Below are 10,606 nucleotides of genomic sequence, written 5' to 3'. Positions count from 1 at the left end.
GTAATTGTGGGAGGTGAAGGGGAAAACCCTGCAGTCTTTTCATGTGTAATGCTCCCTCTTTCCTCTCTCTCTCTCTCTCTCTCTCTCTCTCATACACACACACAGACTAAGACACACCAGAGGAATCTGATTTGAATAACACACCAGAGGTCAAAAGAGGTGGTTGCTGTCTGAGGCTTTATGATGCCAGGCTCCTGTTTCCTGGGTGAGGTGGAGCTAATGGCATTCCCAGCTTTCCATGGCAAACAAAAGCAATGAACCCAATTAGAGACATAAAAATAATCATTTCATTCATTTTTACAAATTTACCATCAATACAGACACTACATCCATTGCATCTACCATGTTTTATTACTGACATGCTCCCAATTGACCTATCACAAAGAAACACACCCTTTCACTATCGCAACGACAAACCAAACAAACAGTTTCTCACTGCCTTACAATCGTTGCATGCGAAAGCTTTAAAATGCTGCTTTTGGAGGCAGAATTTCAAGGCATGAAGGCATCATGGTATGCTTCACTTCCTGTCTCTGGAGGTTCCTTCTAATCGAATTTTGAAGGCAGCATAGATGTATCCTTCGCTGCCATTGGTATCCCACAATCCTGTGCGTTCCATTCTGTGACAGTTGGGATAATAAAATAAAAATGGTGTCTGAAAGTTGCATTTGGTGGTCAGTTTGTGTGTAAACGTGTTTTTCTGACTAACTTTATTTCTAACGAAAATTTATATTATAATAATTAAATATTTGTTTAGTTATCATCAAAACTCATTCTGTTTTGTTGTAGATCATTAAACCGTTACACTGAGGCAGCAAATCAGCTGCCTAGGCTTTCGGAACACAGACAATGACAGCTGTCAGTGTGAAAACCTTGGCCCGAGATGTTTTTGATAAATTTTGGAAACAGAAGGACCACCTTTTGTTGAGGAGCATTTAAGTGGGACTTAAATATGCCATGAAGGGGTATATAAAAGATTTTAAAATAAATATGGTGGGTAACAAGATTAATTTGGAAGCAAGGGTTTACAGATCACAATGCAAGCGGGAAAAACCTCATGTTACGGTCGTCACGATCGCAGATGACAACATCCAGGATCAACACTGCTCATATACTGCAGGGTAAGATTAAATTAATATTCATTTAACCAGTTTAATATGGAGAGACACTAAAATGTAGAACTTTGTTTATGTACATTGTACTTGACATGAGAACAGTTAGCTATTTAGATTTGTATGCAGCTTTAATTGTAACCTAATGAGAATATGACAACCAGAAAATGGAATGTTTTCGTCTTCATTGGGATCAGGGTTGAATACTCAGGGAACCAGGTTACTGCGCCCATATCATTGGATTAATACACCATGTGAACCTGTGATACCACAGATGAACAATCATCCACTATTCTGCCACAGAAGTAGCACCATCCTCTCAGTCTTCCAATGTTTCTCTATGGTGCTGAAACCTTAAGATGCCTGAGTTCCAGTCCCATGCAGCTGATACTCAACTGCCACTGGCTCATCTGCATTCAAGGGGAGGGGTTTAACTTGAGGCTTTAAGAAAGTACTGAGCTTCCCCCTCATAATTACAACATGGCATGTGTGTTCAACACCTAATTATGACCTTTCCAGCACTACTTGAATGTGGCTTGTTACTTAGGATATAAATGATAAATGAAATGAACTAAATGATATGTTCATCTCATTGGATCGTTTGAAAATGGGGCAAAGAGCCTCACTGAAGAGTCTAGTGCAGGGATTCTCAACTCTGGCCTTTGAGGTCCACTGTCCAATTTAACTCCAACCCTAATCAAAGACTCTCGAACAACCTATTCAAGTTCTTTAGGATTACAAGGCAATTAGAGGCAGGTGAACTTGATTAGGGTTGGAGCTACACTCGGCAGGACAGTGGGCCTGTTTTGAAGAAGCCTGGATTCTAGGAAAGTAAATCCTGTGACTTTGTGGGATGTGCTCAGTTTGTAAAGTGAATTTGATCTGCAAAGGATATCATCAAATTATTTCAGCATTCCCCTTTGAGGTTGTATTATTGGGTTATGAGATTAGTCCTCGCAATGCCCTGTCCACATTCCAGTGATCACGTCATGAATCATGTCATCTCAGGGTTAGATGGCTGAGTGGTTTACCTCAATGGTGTTGTTGTTTCCACATATCACTGTATATTACATCTTTAGGGAATTTAAGGACTGTGTATCTGTTTGTGACACCAGGCGTAAGGTCAATTGGGCAAGTATGACTTTGTCCAAGCCACAGTTGTTTACTTAGGTAAAATAGTGAAATAAAGACAAGTTTGAACTGTGCGAGTTGTGTGGTGTGGGCCATTGATACTTTTCCACCTCTGATGAACAAGAAATAACACATGTACTTTCTGGTTGTGGTCAGATCCCTTTATTTCTTCCGCATCTCATCCAGCGTCTCTTTTGCTAGTTCCAAAACGTCATTTTAAAGCTGGTAATGGAGGCTTGAGCCACTGATAGCTTTCTAATGCAGTTATTAATGAAGTTATTAGAAAGAGAGCAATAGAGACAGAGACACACAGAGAAAGAGAAAGAAAGAGAGAGCGCTTGTGTGAATTAGGCTACCTCTGTGCGTCCCTCAACAGTGTTCTGCAGCAGCGTCTCTTAACAGCGCTGTTATTACCTTGCTAGTGAGAAATGTCATGTGTATTTACTTTCGGAAAATCGTCTGTCATGTTGCTGTTTTTGTTAGACCTGTGTGCTGTATAGGTACTTTAGGTATAGCTAATTTCCGTTATAACAGTTGACTATGCAAAGTGATATGGAACTGTAATGCGGTCAAGATAGCTGCCTGGAACTATGTTCGCTGTGCCTTTCCCTGAAAATAACTGCACACCTCAGAACGTTCGTCAGCCAATCAGATTCAAGGATCAACGGCCCCGTAGTATAAGTAGTATAACTACATAACTTCTAAAATCTGAACAGATTTTTAAAAACTGGCAATCATACACCAAACGACTGAGGATCGCACACTACAAGTCTATAAAGTTGTTCCGATTCACACAAATTCACGCAGCAATGTGTGCCTAAAGCTGAAAAATCAGAGTCTGTGACCGTCATACACTATCCGATTTTCTATGAAATCCGTCAACTTAAGTTTGCAGACTGGCTCTGACTTTCAGCAACTAGCATCAAATTCTCCAGACAATAAATCGGCTGAAAATTGTAGTGTATTCCAGCTTTTAGTTGCAGTTTGGGAGTAATTCCACAAAAACCCATTTTGCTTGTTGGTTGAGGGGTATTGTGTGTGTGTGTGTGTGTGTGTGTGTGTGTGTGTGTGTGTGTGTGTGTGTGTGTGTGTGTGTGTTTAAATTAAAAGGAATAAATAATTGCTGGTTTGATCCATCTTAGACAATATAGTACCATGTGGATATATAGGCACTAACTGCAGGTTTTCCATGGCACTTAAGGCTGACCCACACTGTAAGAGTTTTAAAATCTAATCAGATTTTCAAAATTTGAGAGATCACAAACATAATGATAAAAAATCATACATTTCAACATTTAACAGTTTTGTTTCTATAGTGTGTGGAGTGCCACAATGTTACCAAGATGGCACAACACACACTAACAGATTCCATTCACAAACAACAAGAGTCGCGTCTGTGAACACAAGAAATCTCGCAGAATCTCTCGTGGTCAAACGTGCCTTTAGAGTAAACAAACAGTACAAAACACAAAAAAAAAAATTGATAAAACAGTTTTTACACTTTTTTACAGAAAAAAAATTTGGAAAAAAAAAAATAAAAATGTTTGGGTGAAGTCATGAAGACGGCATGAACATGAACTTTACATGTTGTGCAAGCCGGAGGTGAGTAATAATTCCCTCTTCTGTCAGCTTGCTTTCTGATTGTGAATCGATTCGTTCCACATGACTCTGGCCCTCGAGGTCCACTTTCCTGTAGAGTTTAGCTCCAGCCCCAATCAAACACACCTGAACAAGCTCATCAAGGTCTTCAGGATTAACAGAAAGCTACAGACAGGTGTGTTTGATTATGGTTGGAGCTACACTCTGCAGGACAGTGAACCTCAAGGGCCAATTGAAAACCCCTGATCTACAGAGTGCATGCGCATTTGTCCTCAGGGATCCCCCCGCACAACAGGATTTCTGATTGAAAATATTCAACATGTTGGTTATTTACTATTTGATATCAGTGTGGCCCTGACATTCTTCCAAGCAGATTCAGTCTCTCTTAAGTTAACACACCCCACACCACAGTATAGAACCATCAGGACAATCGGGGCTTTACCTAGGATAGTCAGAAGAGGACAATTCGGCCTAAAATCATCCCGATTACCTTGTAGTGTGTGCCCCGCTTTAGAGAGACCTGTCATTTCAAATTGTAAAGGGATTGGAAATGCACTTTTTCAAATAGACTGAAGTTGTTTTTAAGAAAGTTTAACAAACATCAGTTAAACTTTTCAAATATAGAATGAAGACTTTCCTGTTTCCCTGTTATCCATAAATGTTGCTTTTCTGAGGCAGCAGGAATTGTTGGAACTTAGAATTTGGAGCTTGATCTCCATAATGTCATAATAATCAGGGACACCAATATTACATTATTGATGAGAAAGTCCTTTGAAGCCTGCAAACTCTAACTAATACCACCATTAATAATTGACTGTATTTAAAGACAGAGGTTCCTAATTACTTCCCAAATAACTGTGGGGACTGAAGGGCTTTGTTAAGCATGATACAAAGCAGAGCGCATACAACTCACAATACAGCACACCTTGAGTACCTTATTGCTTTTATAAAACCACAGGGGTTATTTACATACATAGTCAAGGGTCACATACATACATACAAACACTCATGGTTACATATTGAATGTTCGTGAACCCTTTAGAATTTTGTATATTTCTGCATAAATATAACTCAAAAGATCATCAGGTTTTCACCCAAGACCTGAAAGTTGACAAAGTGAACCAAATCATACAAATGAGATGAAAATATATACTCTGTCATTTGTTTATTCAGGAAAATTATGTAATATTACATATCTGTGAGTGGCAAAAATATGTAAATCTCTAGAATTAGCAGTTCATTTGAAGGTGAAAATTAGAGTTCATCTTCTCAGAGGTGTTTTCAAACAGTGGGATGACTATCAGGTGTTAGTGTGAGCCCTGTTTTATTTAAACAACAGTGATCTATCAAAGTCTGATCAAGTGTGTGGAGGTGAATCATGGCACAAACAAAGGAGATCTCTGAGGACCTCGGAAAAAGAGTTGTTGCACATCAGGCTTGAAAAGGTTACAAAACCATCTCTAAAGAGTTTGTACTGCACAAATCCACAGTCAGACAGACTGTGTACAAATGGAGAAAATTCAAGACCATGTCCACCAACAAAGATCACTCTAAAAGCAAGATGTGTAATAGTCTGGCTCAACCTTAAAGATAAACACAAAGGATTTAATTAAATTTAATTAAATACCCTTACTCTTTAGGAAAACACACCTGGGAAGGAGGTGTTTTGCAATAGAATATGAACACAATAAGTACACTGTACTTATGTTTTGATGTTATTACATAGTAGTTAAGGCCACTTAATATAAATTTGGACCAGACTTTCTTTGACAGTGGGCAGGGCGTGGTCTCAAATAGATAGGACCTAACAAGGAGAGTAAATGATATGAATGAAACAATAATTATATAAGGAATAAGAAAACAAGATGGTGGGGGAAAACACCACAAAAACAGTGAAGAACATGGTAAACTGTCAAAACAAAAACATGCTCCAAGACAACAAAGACACACAGACAAAAAAACAGAGCCATGCTAATCAGACCAGAGAAAGACAAAAATAAACAGAATACCTTCCCAGACTCAACAGAGACATGAGAGTCAAAACACAAAGTTACTTCCAAGGACGTGACACACCTCCCCACTGCAGCTTTTAGTTACTCCCTCCATAATTTCAGCACTATATGCCCTGGACAGCACATCAGCGACCACATTCTCTGTACCGTTTATAAATTATGTCCAGATTAAACTCTGGTATGGTGAGAGACCACTGCATTAAGCGTTGATTTGTATTGTACTGTATATACTATTCAGAAAAACCAGTGGGTTACAGTCAGTGTCCACTTTAATTGGAAACAAACTACCACCCATGTAAACCCTTTGGAGCTGGTCCCTCCATGGCTGGTCCTTCCGCAGCTCATCCCTCAATAACCAGTCTCTCACAGAAAAGAAGGTGCCACATGTGCTGGCCAAAGGATGTGAAAACCAGCAGTTTTTGCATAAAGTGCAGATTTCCAGTGTGCAATAGACACTGTAATACAGTCTGTTGCATTTGCAGCAATGTGTAAAACAATTACGGTTTGTATGTAAATAGTTACAATTCTAATTATTTATGGTTATTTAGATTTTTTATTCCTCTTTTTCTTCGATTTGCTGTTTGATAATTATTGCATTTGATCTTATTTTAGCCTAACATATGTTCCTAATATCTGTTGCATGTGCAGCAATGCATAAAATACTTACAGTTTGTATTTGTATATATATGTTAAAACTGCTTATAGTTAGAAAACTTGTATTCCTTTTACATCTACTGTTGTCAATACACAAGGCAGAGACATGAGGTTAGTGCCAAACAGGATGTTTATTAACAGGTTCGCAGAGGAATGGAACAGATGAGGTGAATGCAGGTGAGACTAAACACAGTGAAGGTTTCAGGAGTTGCTTATTTGAGGGCTGATGGTGTGTCTCTTTTGCAGAATCATAGGAGATTGCTGAACAGGATGAGTGGAGACATTGGAGGATCATGGGAGATTAAACAATAGAAGTCGTTACTGGTGAGTATCACAGAGCAAGTCCAGAAAAGTCCAATGACATAAACAATACATCAGCCAGTGAGTGACTGAAAGGAGCATGCTTTTGAAGGTGGCTTGATTAGTGGCGGCAGGTGCAGGTGATCAGAATCCAGGTGAATGTGATCTAGTGAGAGTGGTGATCATGACTGTGAACAGGTGTGAGGTGAGGAGGATTCTGGGGTATGGAGTCCAGAGCTGGTGACGTGACAGATACTCCCTGACAACTGTTTGATACTGATTGTTTTCGCTGTTGTTAGTTTATTGTGTTTCATCATAATTGCTGTTCCCTTCTGAAGTTTTATTAACATTTATTGAATTACATTGAATAAAATATGAAATTGATTACAAAATGTTTGTATAAAGAATTTTGAATTATCACTATCTATTCCTTAATTTGTTAGATTTTTTAATTATCAAATACTGAGTAACAAAAATGCTTTCTATGTGTTCCCTTTCTAACAAGATTTTAATGTTTGACTGTAATCATAATGTAAAACCTGATACTTATCTAACTAAAAATATCTAAACCTTGACAAAAAGTAGTCATTTCACACTTAATATGTCATGAAATGTACATGGCGCTACACATTTCACGTCTTGCAAAAAAGTTCCCCCAGGTACGTTTTCATCATGAGACCAGGCTCAATTCTTGGAGTGACTCAAACGTTGTGGCTTCTGACGCAGTACACCATTTTTCTAGCATTGCTCTTTTATTGTGTGCGAATTTGAGAAAAGTTTGTTTAGGTGTTTTACTAAAGCCTCTGAACTTCTCCCTATAACCTTCCAGTACAAGCTCATGTTCTCTCAGCACTGCCATCAGTGTAGTAAAAATAAATATTTGAATTCTTAACATAATATTCAGTGGCTAAAAGGGGGTATGCAGTACATGCAGTGCATAGGGCTGCCACATGGAGGGGGGCGCCTTTTTGCCGAAATCATTCTGTGAAAATCATCTTTAATAAAATGTTATAAATAATAAAAAGATAAATTTTTGTTTAGCTTTTTAATGAGTTAAAGAAAATTATGATAAACTGAGTACATATTATCTCACCCTTTGACATATTACTGTCACAGACAGTACATAATCAAAATTTATACATGAGGGTGTTCTGGGGCGCAGACCAGAAGGGGAAAAGAAAAACAGTTAAAATGAGGACAGCCGTGTCTGAATGACTGGTAAGCTTACCCAATTATTATTATTATTATTATTATTATTATTATTATTATTATTAAGTCATGAAGTAATTCAACATTTAATGTTCTGAGTATCTCTATTGCTTAAAAAAAAGATGCAAACTAGTCTGTCAGAACTATGGACTTGTCTGTGTGTGTTTTTGCCCCTGTGACCCAGTTTCTGTCTCCCGTGGTTTAATTTGATTCTAGGTGTGTCTAGTTTCTTCCCCATGTGTTCCATGTCCCTGTTAATTTAGTCATTCCATCGCCACATGGAGCGACAGAGCTGAGGATTGCCGCAGAGCCAGAGGCCGTGACATCAGTCAAGGTGTGTGAGCCGGCAACAGTGCCTGCGACGAGGAAGAGTGCCGCAAACGGTGTGAGCGTGGAGAGGAGCTTCGCCCCCTGCACCGGGGCTAAGGGTGAGCTGACTATGGAACGCCAAAAGGGTCAAAATGAGGAGGTGGATCTTCTTGACTAGGAATCTGATCTGGAGATCGAACCCTGAGGGGGCTTCCGATCCACCAGTGCCCACTCCTAGAAAGTGTCCTCTAGTGCCCGCTCCTAGAATGTGCCCTCCAGTGCCCACTCCTCGAAAATGCGCGCCTTCCCACCCACTCCTGCCTCCTCCACCGCTGTTGTCTGGCAGCCCCTCTGCTCACCCTAAGCCCACCATCTATGCAGTGCTAGCCCCACAAGACTGCCATCCTCCAGCGTCGCCATGGTCAGAGTCTCCCTCACCTCCCCCTCCAGCCACCAAGGCCTGGACTCCACCTCGGTCCGTTGATCCATCGGCTCCAACATGGCTCCTAGCTCCCTCCTCTCCATCGTGGCCCGGCAGTCCACAAGCTCCACCTGGCTCCCTCTTCCCTCCGGCTCCGCCTTGGTCTGGCATCGACCATCCTGCGCCTCAGGACTCCACTTCTCTGGCTTTGCCTCATCCCTCCATCCCTCTGACTCTGTCAGGCTCCTTCATCCTCTCAGCTCCACCTCAGTCCTCTGTCGCTCCGGCTCCACCGTGGCCTCCTGGATCCACATCTCCGCATTGGTCGCCGGCGCCATCGGCTCTGCCTAGGACCTCTGGATCCTCCCCGTCACCCTGGCTCTTCGGCTCTCCATCTCTGCCTCGGGCTATGTTGGAGATTATACGTCTACCAGTATGTGTGTCCTGTGCTCCTGTCTACCCCGTGTACCCTTTGGATTATTGAAATTAAAAAAAGATTATTGTGCATTCCGTGTTCCCTCATTCCTCGTTAAACAAATATTGTGACATAGTCAGCTTTCGCCGAAAATTGCCATTTTTAATCCAAAGTAGGCCATTTGTATAGATCCGAGAAGTTTTTCGAAAACTCTTGCTACTTTATTAATGGGGAAGTCGTGGCCTAGTGGTTAGAGAGTTTGACTCCTAATCCTAAAGTTGTGGGTTCGAGTCTCGGGCCGGCAATACCACGACTGAGGTGACCTTGAGCAAGGCACCGAACCCCCGAACTTGCCCCATAAATGGCTGCCCATTGCTCCGGGTGTGTGTGTGTTCACTGCTGTGTGTGTGCACTTTGGATGGGTTCAATGCAGAGCACCAATTCTGAGTATGGGTCACCGTACTTGGCTGTATGTCATGGCACTTTCACTTTTTTTGTCTTATTTCTTTTTTGATATTGAAAATGGGGGAGGGGCAAGGAATCCACACTTTTTTCACTCCTGATGAGTTTGTATCCTTCCATGCACAAGCTAGTTTTTGTACTTTTGGTCATTGAGGGTTAGTGTTAGGGGCTAGAATATACAGGTGGTGCTAACACTGATCGTGAATACCCTTCAGCAAATGTGCGGTTGCGCCCCTGATGTTATTGCATGTTTCATTTTAATATAGGCATATTTTTAAATGTATGTTGTAACATATCAATATCCTGCCTGTTATTTTAAGTGCTAAAATATATTTGTCATGTTTAACCTGGTTCCATACTTAAAAAAAACAAACATTCAAAGATTTTGCGAGTTGTTTTCAGCAAACTGATGTGTTTGTGCTGGTATACTGACCTGCCAGCGACCAGAATTACAGAAGAAGAGAGAGGGACTTTAATCCTGATTACACACATGCCCCATCATTCAATCGTCCCAACAAGCTGCAAAACACTGAACCATCAACCATAATCTCACAGCTTACATCTGACAGACACAAACATACTTTAGTAACAGCACACACAAAGCATACGGGTGAGTTTAATTTTCCTTAAGCTTAAAGGCACAATATGTATGATTTTTTTATTAAAATATACAAAAACTACTAGAACAGTGTTATATATTTTGCTGACTTGTGTACTTACATTATCCCAAATGTTTAGAAGAATGTTTAAATATAGAGAAATAGGCAATTTTAACCTAGTGACACGGACTGTGTCTATTCGCCTGTTAAGTCTGACGTCACGTGTCACCGCTTCTGTGTCCAAAAATCAGATACCACGAGAAAACAACAAAAGGTGCTAATATAAACTCACAATGTGATATAATACTACCGAGAAAGTTATAATCCTAACCTTTTAACTCCATACCGAAGTCCCAGATAGCCAGACAATGAAAGTATAAATA

Source organism: Cyprinus carpio, chromosome A5 (assembly GCF_018340385.1).
Source record: "Cyprinus carpio isolate SPL01 chromosome A5, ASM1834038v1, whole genome shotgun sequence".
In the NCBI taxonomy this organism is placed as follows: domain Eukaryota; kingdom Metazoa; phylum Chordata; class Actinopteri; order Cypriniformes; family Cyprinidae; genus Cyprinus; species Cyprinus carpio.
Note: the sequence above shows the minus strand (reverse complement) of the source record.